Here is a 14,694-nt window from a genome sequence, read left to right as displayed (position 1 = left end):
GCCAAAGCAAAATTTATCTGTCTTTTAGATTTCTCCAATTGTAATTGACAAATTTAGCTTATTCCAAACGCTCAAAGATTAGCTACTTTTTTCGGAACGGCCATTACGTTATAGGCCATAACGACTTCCATTTGGGTTGAAGAATAACCCTTATTTGTTTAGCAAATTAATGACATGGCTACTAAATGGTTAGGAGGAATTTGCAGTGCCATACCTTGATGATATGGCAATTTCTTTTGGATACCTGGGATCTTCATTTAGAACATCTGAATTGCGTATTGCAGCATATTAAAGAAACAGAGCTTACAATGAAACTTTCAAAATGCCGTTTTGCTCAAGATGGTTTTCGTTATCCAGAACATGTTGTAGGACAAGTTTGGAGAAAACCCTCTGATATAAAAACGCGAGTTGTTGCCAAATTCTCTGTACCTGAGAACAAAATTGAGATTATATGATTATTTCATTTTTGGGAAGAGTAGACTATTACATTTGATATAAACCAATGTTCTCTGTTCTAGTTGCCCCATTAACAGAGACTTTAAAAGGCAAAACAAAAAGGGGAGAAATTTCCAGGACTAACGAATGCGAAGAAGCCTTTAATAAACGAAAACAAAAATTAGCAAGCCAACCTATACTCGTCTCTGCCAACTATGAAAAATAATCTATCTTGCAAACAAACGCTTCGGAAATCGGTATGGGTGTGGTTTTATCACAACTAGATTGTGAAGGCCATGAACACCCCATACTGTATCTGAGAAAAAAGTTTAATGAATTCGAAAAAAATATTGTACTTTGCAAAAAGAATGTGCCAGCATAGTTTTTGCCATAAAAAAATTATGACACTATTTGGATGGACGAAAGTTTACTATTCAGACTGATCATCACCCGCTAACTTGGTGTTTATTTTATTTTATATCCGTCGTTGAGCAGCCGACCCAATTTTGGATTACTACTTAGTTCAATTTCGCAGCCATGCAATTTTGTGCCAATCCAGAAGACAAGGAAGCTCCTGGATCAGTACCCCAGAGGTATGATATGTTATAGGAACATGGTTGGACTTTGTGACTCGACAGATTTAACCTACATCAGTCACTATATTTACCACACGGGGAGACTTCGGCCGGTGGGGATCGAACCCACGAACTCTTGAACTTGGTCAAAGTACCCTACCAACCAGGCTATTCCGGGCTTCTAACTTGGTTTAGAACAAATGCTAGTTCAAATGCCAGACTTATGCTTTGGGGGTTAAGCACTACAACTGTTTATTTTTAAAATTGTGTGCATAGAGCTGGCACTAAGAATAAGAATTCAAATGGTCTTAGTGGAATATCTCTTAATTTTAGCTTTGAATTAGACAAAAGTTAATTGATGGGAAGGTATATGTAAATAATATATTTTTTCTTTCCTCTTGATGTTGGTACTGATTAGTCTTATTTTCTTATTAATATGTATGATTTACTTTAAAAAAACTGAACTCGTAAAGAAATTAGTGTATAATTGAAGTTTAACAAAGCGATATTTATATTGAGCGTTTACAATGATTATACTTCAGAATAAAACATAGGTGTCAAGCGAGTTTACAGCACGTTTACAAACAAGTAAACGTGGTACAGTTCTTAAATTATGTTTTTTTTAAAGTTATGTTTATAAATATTAATAAGTTTGGGTTTGGATCTAATTATGTTAAGTTTAAAAGTGTTAAGTATTTTGTTTGGTTTTAAACAAGTGACATCAAGATAAAAAGAAGCATTTGGATTAGAAAAGATATAGTTAGCTTCAGTCTTTATGTAAATAGTTATTTTGCATTTATTTTATGTGAAGTTAAATTATAGTTTTTATTTACATTCGAATTTTATTTTGAATATTTTAAGTTGATATCTAAATTCGCGATCACAACGAACTATAGGGGGCGTTGTTGTAGGAGGCGAATACCTGCGATTTCTATGTGAGCAGTCATTCAGTTACTCTAGAGACGTCTTTAATGTAGCGTGTAGCATTGTAACGTTCCTTCTTTATTGTGGCTTCTTATATTTGAAAAAGAAAAATGTTTGATATTCTTTCTTATGCAAGCGAAAACAACATGGTTTCTCTTTTTTTGAGAGAAGGAACATCCAAAACACACCCGAAAAATATTTGACATAAACAGAAAAAAAAATATGTATCTTCTTATTATAGTTAAAACTTTATGACCGAGAAATAGTTTAAATAAATTTAATGACATAACATGAAAGGCCTATTTGAACTTTACATTCCATAGTTTTAAGAATCATATTACTTCAAACATTAGCAAAAAGTATACATAAGCCTCATAATTTTATATAATTTAATTTTGCAAAAAAAGCTTTTCGACAACAATTTTAATCAAAAAATTTCAAGTTTTAATAAAAATCAGCATTTTGAAACTAAAAAACGTAAAATAAAGAATGCTTACGAAACAAACAAAAAACAAAAAAACTATTAGTCTTTTTGTTAGTCTTTTACAAAAATTAGTCATTTTTAAGTCGAATTTCAAGTCTGTAGTTAGATTCCTGTGGTCTGGAGGGAGGCCAGTATGGTATATAACAGTTAATAGTTCTGAAATTAATTATCAAATAATAATTTAATAGAGGGAAAATACATTTTAATACAGATATAACAAGACGCTTAAATTAATTTTTGGCTGTTTCGTCGAACATGATTTGAAATAAAAATTCTTAAAATTTTTCAGAAGTATGCATTAGTTTTTTGGTTTAGAAACTACTATTGTTTATTGCTAGTTGTTTCAAAAAAAGTCAGGGTGACATTCAGGAAAATAAAAAACATCAAGTCTTAAAGATTGTCAGGAAATTTTTGAAACGATTTAAGTGCTTTAAAAAGTAATACATCAGGAATTTATATCTATTATACCAAGGTGGGTATAACTATTTAAATTAGCGATCTAAAAACTACTTGTGTTATTTACAATTCGCTTATTTGATCCTATCTACATCGCGATTGGTTTACTTTTTTTGGGAAGATTTTAGGGTTTTCAACTACGTTAACACTGCTATGTGTAGTACTCAAGATACAGTAATTTTTATTTATTCATTTATTTTATTCATTAATTTTTTTTATAGCTTTGGTAATATTTTTTTAAATTTTTACTGTAAATTTCTTATAAAAATTATCTGGTAACTGTTGCTTCGCTTGTACGTGAGCAGAGTATGGTTTCCATGCTGATACTTCTGCTGATGATACCGGCTGATGCTGATGGACTTCTGCTGACAAGCTCAATAATCCATGCTGGTTTATCATAGTTGCAATGCGAAATAGGTGTTCGTATTGCATTATTCTTAGATGTAGCCATATTGTAGTAACTGTTGCCCTTTGAAGCGATCGGCATACTGTCTGTTGATTTGTTTTCCTTACAAGAAAAAGGATCCCTTAGTTCCATGATGATATGTTCACCAAACTGCATACTTCAGTTCTCTTCTTGATTTTTTCTGGATAACGCCACTCAAAAAACCTTTGATTTTAGGTTCATCAACCAGCTTAACATTTAATCCAAAATTTCCGGGCATATTTGCTCTGTACTAGGGAAATTCACCTCATGATTTACTCAGCAAGAGCCATTCATCGGTTTTTCTAAGTGTTCTTCAACTATAAAACACAAATTAAAATTTCACACAAGCTTTTATCTTTTACTTAAAAGGAAGAGCAAATCTACTCTTTTTTAGTCAAAATGAAAATTTATATCGTGAAGTTATCTGAAAAGTTCGGGATTGTTTTGAAAATTAGCGAACAGAGGATCATCTCATTTGTGAAAGCAGAGTTTCGAGAGTATAGTTACGGATAGACAATATTGTATAGTTAATGTATAATCTAATCAAAGTTTTCTTTAAAGCTTTAGAAGACTTCAAAACGTTATGGAAAGTCACGAAAATTCAATAAGTGAGTTTAAATATTTTTATACTTATCATCTAAATATTTTATAATCACTATGCAATTGCAAGTGCTCAGCAGTGTTTAATAAATTTGCTTTTTCGTTACCAGGAAAAATTTTTAAGAGCAATTGAGAAATATGTCTGCTCATATATAGGTAAATGTAATAAAAACGTTTAAGAATAATAAATTCACAATAAACTTTTCCAAAGCAGCTGATTCAATAAGCATTTTATTTTATATATGATGTTCTGTTTGATTAATACTAGGTTATTATAATTCCTTTATTGAAATTTTTTTCTCCATTTTTTGTTAAAGTAATTCACAAATAAACTGAATTTAAGATAATATTTTACTATATTTTTACTTAATACTTTATAATATATTTATTTAATTTAAAGTAATTATAAAATATTTTCTCAGACTTCATTACATGAAAAAAATATAATAAATCATGAATGTTTTTATTTAAAGAAGTTAAGATTTATTACATATATTTATAGGTTTCGACTCATTACTGTTTCATAAAATTAAATGAGGCATAAACATTTTATTTCCTTCATAAAAGCATCTACTATGGTTAGCTAATCTTGACTAGCGCTATACCATGTCAGAGTAAACCTAATACATCTTAATATAATTTAATACACCTGACTAAGAAATCAATATATTTGTTCAGCTTTACTCATTTCTACCTAGCTGATTTAACAATATAGTTATAAAGGTTAAACTATTGAAATTGGTAGAAAAAAGAGTCAAAACCGTGAATGTGCATTTTTAGAAATGACTTATACATATACAGTAATTCCACTATGTACTAAATACATCAATTCAGTAAGGTAATTTGTCGTAAATTACTAAATAAATATAATTTTTAGCACCATAATATCAATTTGCCAAAATGATTTCTTTTTTAGATTATCTGTTCCCTTGAAGCTGATTTTCGAGAACTACTACTGTTTAATTTAAATTCTAGCAGCAATTTTTGCAAACTTTTTTTCCGAATCAAAATTGGAAAAAAATGCTAGGAACTAAGTTCCAGAAAAAAAATTATAGCATGACTATGGGAGGTGTCTGTAATACTTCAGCACTTTATTCACCAATATCAGAAATAAATATTTACAAAAATGTAATTGGTTCATATACATCTCCTAAAAGCCTGCCTTTAATATAGGAGCAGTGCCGCGTAAAGATACACTAAAGGGCTATTCCAAGGTAACTTGCGTTACATTCACATAAACTTTATTGCATTGAGAACTTGGAAGCAAACAAATAATATGAATACTCATATTAAAATAAAGTGATTTCTTAAAATTACAATCAAAACCAAAAGGAATCTAATTAAATTAATTATTATTTTTCAATTTAAACAGTGTAAAAGCCCAAAATTAGTGTGGTAACTTACGTTACCGAAAAAGGAATGGCATAAATTTGCAATATACTTGAAAGCAAAATTCTGTTTTTATGCAAAAGTTTCATGATTAAGATTATATGTATCATTTTCCTGACATGTTTAAATATTTCTTATGCCTAGATTTAAGATTTTATTTCTAAAGTTAAATTAAATATAATTTTTTAAGTGGGTAACTTACGCTACAGTAACTTACGTTACGAAATTCCCTTTGTATCAAACTTTTATCAATTAATGTGCAAATGCAAATTAAATTATTTAAACAGTACAGTGCAAGGGAGAAAAAGTGTACATGAAGTAAATTCAGATACTTTTGATTCACACATAACTGCAAACTTATTAAGTCGTCCGTTATTAACTAGTACAGGGAGCTCAATTCTTTTCACCATGCTTTCTTTCTGGTAGAATATTTCATCTCTTTTTTCTGGCCATTTACAATAGATTCCCACAGCAGCCATTACATTGACTTTAAATTCTTTTTTGCAACAGACATTACCACACCAGGATATATCATGTCCTCCTATCTAACCATATATCAACCCCCAGCATTTATCTTGGATTCATCATTTTCTTTTTCAACATCTTTCACTAAAAAAAACTCCTCTGGTATGCCTTCTTGTACTCTTAAATGGTGGATCTGCTTAATGCTTTTAATCTGTGGAGATTTTGAGAATAGACTAGACACTCCACTCATCTGTTCTAGAGACTCGCACTCAGCTGTTTTTTCTGAACATAAAATAAATTTCTAAAGAATTTCGTAAGATGGAACATTATAAATTTTGCTGAAGGCTTCCTTAGTCAATCCGAACTTTTCCTGATGCTTGCAAACACAAACACTGCCTGGAAGTTTGCTACTAAGCAAGACATGCTTTGGACGGAGCTCAAAGAATTTAGTTTTTCCAATTTTGCATTCTGGATTTTCTTCCATAAACATTTGGTGCATTTCTCGAACTGAATGATGAAGATGCCGTGCTTGTACTTTCTTTTTGCTACCATTAGCATCTCTAATTATAACTACATCCTTAACTCCCGGTGCCTGTCGAAAGATTTCGTTCAACTTTGAAAACATGAATGCCAACACCCAAATTAATAACTTAAAGCAAAGAGTTTCATTAAACTTAATATCTTAAGGTAGTGATAATTTATTTAAACTTTGGTATTGTAACTGGATACATCTTATTTAGTTTGTATGCCAATTTTCAAGAGGAATAAACTCATTTCACATTGGTAACTTACATTGCATGCATGTCAGTAACTTACGTTACACATATTGAATGGGGCACGAAACAATAAATAAGTAATATTTGAAAAGAAAACTATTGCTGCTTATTTAGTGTTAGCCTCTAAGGAAGAAAAAATATTATTCTTACTTTTGTATCCCTTGTTCTTTTTTATACACAAAAACTTTTTCTAGTTTTTGGTAACTTTCGTTACATGAATTAATGTTTAGTTGAAATTTATATAATTAAGTGAATTTAACAACAAAAACTTATTTTAACGCTGCACAATATTTCTATTAAGTGTAATAAACAATATTTATTCTTGGGAACATTTTGAAATTAAAAAAATTTTAACTTACTGTTTTCAGAAACTGACCACCCAAATCAGAACAAGTAAATGCCAATGTTCAATGGGTTACCAACACTAAAAAACTAAAGTCTCAAAAAAAATAATTATAAATTACCAATTAGTTCCTTTCTAATTCAGAAAACATCCAAAATGATAACATTATTCTCATTTGAATTTTCCAATGCTTTTCCCCTTTTTCATGGAATTACCCTAAAGCTTTACACTTAAAGCTACTATGCACCGAACATTTGTCTCTGCACCTATTGATGCAAGGACTTTTTTTAATTAAAGTAAATTAATAGAAATGTATTAATTAAAAATTACTAGTTCATCTAATTCACGCTATCCAGATGACGTCAGACGCACCTTTTTTTCAGACAAGCTATTTTTGAAAGGATGGCTGAGAATCCGTTTTAGTAAAAGGCTCTTGACAGAATAAAATTGGATTTAAAGTAAACCATTCTCATAGTTTCATTTATAATGCTTTTAGAAGGCAACTGAAGGGCAGTTGTAAAGAGCGTCACACTGCTTTTCTGATTCAGTCTCTCTGGAATATTACGATCTCATTGGATATCATGATCGTATCGTGGCTCTGCACTCAATTCCTGCTTTTGCTAGTCACAGACATTATGATAATATATGACTCTGACCTTACTGAGAAGAACTCTTAGCAGTCTATAGATTTGAGGCATATTTTTCTCCGTAAATTTGTTACATCATTTCTAATTTTAAATATATGTTTAAATACGCAGTTTAAGCATTGTCGATTATTTTATGAAAGATGAAAGCTTTTCTATACATTTTCCCAATAGCATGAAGTTTAAAACTTTTATTTATTGGTGCTCACAATTTAGATAAGTTTCCTGTTTCGTCGATAGCTCCAGACGTAGTGAACTGATTTAAATGAAATTTGGTATGAAATAGTTCGATACAATTCAACCAAAATATCTATTCAAAACCTTTGGATCGTTCCTATAGAAAGGTTACTAGTTGTGTTTATTTTTAGAGCATCCCAGATATGCTTGATCGGATAAAGGTCGAAACACTTAGCTGACAATTACATAAGGTAAATATTTCTTCTTTCCAGGAAATCATTGACCAAATAATCCTTAACATGAATTTTTGTTGATATAAATGTAATCATGGCTACCTGCCCTCCTTAAAAAGTGAACATGTGCACTAGTCATCCAGTACTCTAGACCACTGTCCTCTAAAGTATGTTTGAGATGCTCTATGGAGGACATGCGTCGCTCCTACAAGCATCCAGAGCTCCTGAAAAAAAACAACTGTTTCCCACATGAAAACATAAACCATCTAATTTACGGCATTAAATCTCATTATTTCATCGATATATTATTTTTGACGAATTAAAAGAAGACCAAGCCCCTGATAAGCATTTTTTTGCAAGATTTTTCTAACCCCTGTTTAATACTTTTTGACCCTGATTGGTATGACATACGAGTATGCACATGCGCAGGAATTTTAAATTATTCATTGTTTTATATTATATTTTGTGTAGTGATCGGGAAGCAGACATCACATCAAAAAGGTCCGAGTTTGGAATCCCGAACAAAGCATAAATGTTCTTTCATTCTCTGTATTATATGTACCTACTGTGGGAGCAACGTTTGCCTACATACTGTGGCACCTCTAAAAGATTGCCCTACTTTTGACGAGTGTCAATTGGGTGGGCATTGGAAAAAATATTGCATTATCTTAATTTTATACCAAATTTTATTTTATCGATTCATTAGTTCTGGAATTATCTAGAAAATATTAAAATTATCTTTATTTTAAACGCCTGTGTATGAATACGCAAAATTCTCACACCTATTTTAGCATCCACTCCTAAAATTCATTTAAAAATTTCAACATTTTTGCTCACAGTTTTTCGAAAAAAGGAACTTTTTACTGGAAGGCATTAGATATTATTTTGAACTAGACTACAGATAATTCTGTTTTGTCAAATATTTTTACTAAAACATCAATGATGTTTGCTAATTTATAGCTCTAATCAGAGAGAAATTTCAATTAAAAGGGATTATTTCTAGTTTTTTCAGTACTTAAATATTTATTATTCGCTGCGTCAGATATACTCCATGATCAACATGTTCATGATTACATATGCATTTTACGTACCAAATTTGTATTCAGAGTTATCTCAAAACCACTTGTTTATTTTGTTCTTAGTTATGTATTTAAAACATGTTTCGATAAATTTAAATAATTTAAAATCAAACATAATTGAAATTTTAAAAAGAAATTAATTGTAATCTGAAAAGCAAATTTAATGGAGAAATAGCACCGGTTCATTTTGGATAATCGTAAAAAAATGCTATTCTATTATTTACGGTAATGATGGTGGATTAAATTCGGTAATAGGTACTAATTAAAATAAAATAATAAGTTATGTACTACAAGAAAAATTAATGGAGAAATGATACTAGTTTGTTAAGAAAAAGCGCAAAAAAATCCCTTTTCCAATATTGGTAATAGGTTTTACTAATATTAAGGCAAGAGGTTCAGTTATAATATTAATTATGAGAATGCAGTTTTTTACGACCCTTCGAAAGGTATCAGCACCAAATACGATAGCTTGAAGATTTTGATACATGGGTTGGCCTGAAGCACAAATGAATCGTGTCAAATGATAATGAATGCAATTTATCTTTATTTGATGAAGTAAACTACGGAAAACGTTTATTGCCCAATCTATTATCGTAAAACTACTGGGAATTGCAAAAATAATTATAATTAAAAAAATTATTTTAACTTTATAAATTATGTTGCTATAAGTTTCTCAGTTTCGCATATGACTTCGTAGTTTTTTTCAATACTGATTAAACTATTATTTACTTTTCCTTAAATCCTTGAGGGGAGGGTAATTAAGATAATAAACTAAATAATTATTAAATAAATAATTACTAAATATGTAATTATTAAATATATATTATAATATTATGTAGGAGTATATTCAGTATGTTAATCTTAGTATGCTGATCTTAATTACTTATATTTCCTTATTTTATATAATCATTTTATGAGATGACGTATGTTAATTTATTTTAATAACCACCGTTGAACATCAGGCCCAATTTTAGGTTTATGATTACTAATGCTCAACTCCGTAGCCGTGAAATTGTGAAAAAAATCCAGAAGACAATAGTACTCCAGTTTCGAGCATTGTCAGAAATTTGCCATCGTCATTTTGGTGGAACTAACTCGCATGTGAGAGGAAAACCACAAAAACTTTCCACGGTTTGCCTGACGGCGAAAAGCCCACGATTGGGCTACCACTGATGATATTTTACATCTGCGGTGTCGTCGGTGCTAGTCTGGTGCAGAATTCGTATTGACCTGCCATCGCTGGGATTCGAACCTGGTAATCTCATTGGAAGGCGAATGCTCTATCCCCTTAGCCTTTACAGCTCGAAATCAAATATATCGTGACTCAATAGCCTTGAGTTTACCATTGACAAAGGCTCTTTCAGCACGTTTAATTTTAACTTTTTTGTTACATTTCATGAAACTTTAGATTGCCTCGCTTGATATTTTTATTACAAGACCAATAGTCAATAATTCTCTAACTAAAATTCAAACTTATTTTTTTTATTCCTTCTCTACTTGTGCAGTTTATACACAGCTCCGTAATTTCAAGTTTCTAAATCCCATAATGTTCACGCAGCAATTCAAAATGCAACATAAATAAATAAATCTAACTATCTATCTATACGTATAATAAAAGAAAGGCCGACCGGTCTGTGTAGGGGGTAAGGAACTGTCCTTGCACCAGAAAGGTCCTGGGTTCGAATCCCGGCAAGACATGAATGTTTCTCTCTCTCTGTGTGTGTTCTAAGTCTTTTCTCCTTGGTGTGTGAATGTGACCCGCCCTATAAACTGGTTGCGGTTGTGTGAATGGCGTGGCAGAAGTCGAATTCCTGGCCATAGATGGCGCCACTGAAAAACAGTAACAATCGCACCCCACTGCCTAAACAGGCATACGACAAAAAAAATAATAAAAAATAAAGAATTTGTGTGTATGCGTACGTGTCTATATACTGGATTGCGGGTAAACGGTAGACTCTAAGAATACGAAATTCAACATAAAGCTGAAAGAGTACTATTGCAAGCATTTCACGAAGCCCGACTTTCGATTTTTAATTTGAAGACACTTAAAAAACGGAAATTTTCTCATTGGATTAGCGAAAGCCATTGTTTCAAAATTAGTCATAGACGATTCAGTTTGGACAAATATTTTAAAGATAACACCAGTTGTGTTTGTTAGCTTATAGGTCTAATCAAAAAAGTTACTTATTGCACGTTCTGCAATACTTTATTATTCGTTATGCCAGGTTATCTGAAAGATCAACGGGATCATACTAGCATAAGCAGACTACGCACCTCATTAATATTTTTACGGTTATCAAAAAACACGAGCTTATTTCGTTTATTATTATTGACGCCAATGATAATTAATATTGGTAACAGTTGCAATTTATAAGTATAAAATTAGCCATGTACTGAAAAGGAAAACTATTCTAAAAATGATACTATTTCGTTTAAGAAAGCATCAAAAATTGGTAAGCTAATATTGATGTCAATGATGTTCAATTATTTTTGGTATTAGGTACAAAAAAAAGAAACAAAATAAAAAATAAGCTATGTGCTAAAAAGCTAATCCATGACGAAAATGTATTTATTCGTTACGGGATACCGTAAAAAGTCACCATAATATTATTGGCACCAATTCCGTGCATTTGTATAATTGATTTCTTACTGCCCCTCGAAGATATAAATACAGGCGAAAATAGTTTGACTTATTTAAATTTTTAATATCACGAGTTGCCTTTCAAAACAGCATTATGCCAGAGTGCAGTTAGCCTTTATTTTGCAAAAAATTTGTTTTAATTAATCTAATAACGTAAATACATCGAGATGGTAGATACGAGATATGAAAAACAAAAACAAATCGCCCTTTTGCTGTTGATTCGTCTGGAAAAGCTGCTACATTTGAGTCTGGTCAAACTAGAAATATTCATATGCAATATTTGAGTTCTGGCAGGGCAAACTTTCTGCAACGGTGTGGTGTCGTAATCTCATTGTAAGGGATGAGTGCACAATGTCTCACAAAGCAACATTTAAAGCTTTGAATACCACCCTGAAGGACCTGAGACAAAATAACTGCATTATGGGATAAGTCATTCTACTTTTAGCCGGTGGTTTTCCTCAGACGCTACCAGTTATTCCACGTAGAACTAGAGTAGATGAAGTAAACTAGTCTTTTAAATCATCCTACATGCGGAATTCCATACAGAAACTACAGCTGAAAACAAACATGCTTTCACACTTGACGGATGATTCTTCTTCAAAATTAATTGCCGAAAATTTACTTAAATTAGGAAGTGGATCGCATGCTAGGAAAACTTTTGAGGGCTCTGTATCCATGGAATGAATCGGAAAATCAATCACTCTGTCTGAATACCTTATGAACGCTGTGTTTCCAATTTTACAAAAAAATCTTTGTATCCACTGATGGCTTTGTGAAAGAGCCATACGTGCTTCGAAAATTGAAACCGTTAATCATATAAATAATAAACTCTTAGCTCAATCACCTGGAAAAACTCACAAGTCCATTGATGCAATGCGTGACACAATTGACTCAGTACATTACCCAACTGAAATTTTAAACTCCTTGAAGCTTCATGTCATACATTTGAAAGTTGGTGCTTCCATTATACTCATCAGAAATCTCGATCCTCCTACTCTATGCAATGACACAATATTAAGTATCTAGACCCTAAAATGAATGTGATGGAAGTTAATATTATTACAGAGCAGGCTACTGGCAAAGATGTACTCATTCCAAGAATTCCAATAATGCCTTCTGACGCATCTTTCCAATTTAAACGACTACAGTCTCCGACCCGATTAAGCTTTAACATAAGCATCAACAAAGCTCAAGGACAATCATTTAAAATTGTCGGACTTGATCTTCCAAACCCCTGTTTCACTCATGCGCAACTTAACGTAGGTTGTTCTAGAGTTGGTTCGTCTGAAAATCTTTTTATTTATGCAGTGAATGGAGAAACTCAGAATATAGTATATCCCGTGGTTCTTTAACAACAACTCTAGGGATTTAATTAATAAGAATATTAGCGACATAAAGCATCATACATATCTATGGAAGAACTACAATGAAATGTTCTACCTCATTTCACACTGATTTTTTGCGACTCATTATCGCTTACGTAAGATGCCCTGTAAATGCGAGAAAGACCACACTTGCAATATCTCGGGTTACAAAGCCCACCCATATCGAAAAATACCTCACAGACCATCAGCTCATTTTGTGCCCAAGTATTCTTCTTTCCTCTCTGCTCACCAGCTGTCGACGAGCATTTAAAAAAAAAACTTCCTGGGGAATTGTACGAAAAATTAAAAAATTCATTCAAATAATGAGTATACTAATCCAAGTGAATGCCCCCTCAAGTGTTTAATAAGTGATAACCTAGTTAGAATTCTTGCAAATGTTAGAAAGACCACTTTTGCAATATCTCTTTTTGTGAGACTCACCGCAGTTGAGAAATAACTTACAGGCGATGAAGCTCCTCAGGTTCTCTTCATCCTTCTCTGCACGCCACCTTTTTTTAATTATAAAATGTTGACAATCATTTTAAATTAAAACCTTTTGGAACTGAAAAAGAATGAAGAAATCCATTCTCATCCTGAGAATGCTCATCCAAGTAAATATCCCCTACTCTGCCTAAAGCATACACATCACTTCTAATTCTGACTCTAAATACTCCGATAAATGACTTTTTTTGCATTTTCTCACGCCCAGCCTTCTCAACATCGCCTTATTGCTTTTGATATTTTCAATGATCAATAAATTAGTTTGTAGCCCTGCAAATGCTGGAAGGAGCACTCTTGCAATATCTCTGTTTGTGAGACCCACTGCAGTAGAAAAAAATAACTTACAGACGATGAAGCTCCTCAATTACTCTTCATAATTGAAAAATGAAATTTTCTCTTTGACTTGGTGGAATCCAGTGCTTGAAAATAAACTATGGACGATTCAATTTTACTATCCGATACTATCCGAAACCTTCTCATTTGATTCTGAAATTTTCATAGCCATGGCTAAATTTGTTTTTCAACAAATGAAGTCATCCCAACCCTTCTGCAATTTTCAGCAAGAAAAGTAAAAAACATATTTTTAATAACATAAAAGTTGAAAGACTGAATAAAAGTAGCATTTTACTTGCAGTCATTTTAATGGCTAATAGCTCTTCTAGGTGCTTAAAAAATTTCATTTTTTATCCTTAGGTAATTATGACTCATTATTAAATATTATTACATATAAGGTAATTTTTAGGAAAAGTACATAAACTTTATCTTTAAAAATATAAAGTGAACATAAAAGAAAACAGTTTACGAAAGTCAAAAATCAATTTTTTAAAATCATATACAGTATCGAAAATAATGGATAACGCAATAATATAATACAATAATATAATATATTAAAATATAATATAATAATATTATTTAAAATAGTTATTTTCTATACAATATACAAAATTAGATATATTAAATGACTATGTTACCTTTTTTTACACATGGAATGATTACTTTTGGAACTCTCTTATTATATAATTGATTCTGAAATTTTCATAGGTATGGCTAAATTTGTTTTTCAGCAAATGAAATCATCCCAACCTTTCTGCAGTTTTCAGCAAGAAAATTAAAACACTTTTTTTAAGACATAAAAGTTGAAAGACTGACGAAAAGTAGCATTGTACTTGCAGTCATTTTGA

Source organism: Parasteatoda tepidariorum, chromosome 7 (genome assembly GCF_043381705.1).
Source record: "Parasteatoda tepidariorum isolate YZ-2023 chromosome 7, CAS_Ptep_4.0, whole genome shotgun sequence".
Lineage (NCBI taxonomy): Eukaryota > Metazoa > Arthropoda > Arachnida > Araneae > Theridiidae > Parasteatoda > Parasteatoda tepidariorum.
This window is presented reverse-complemented; position numbering follows the sequence as displayed.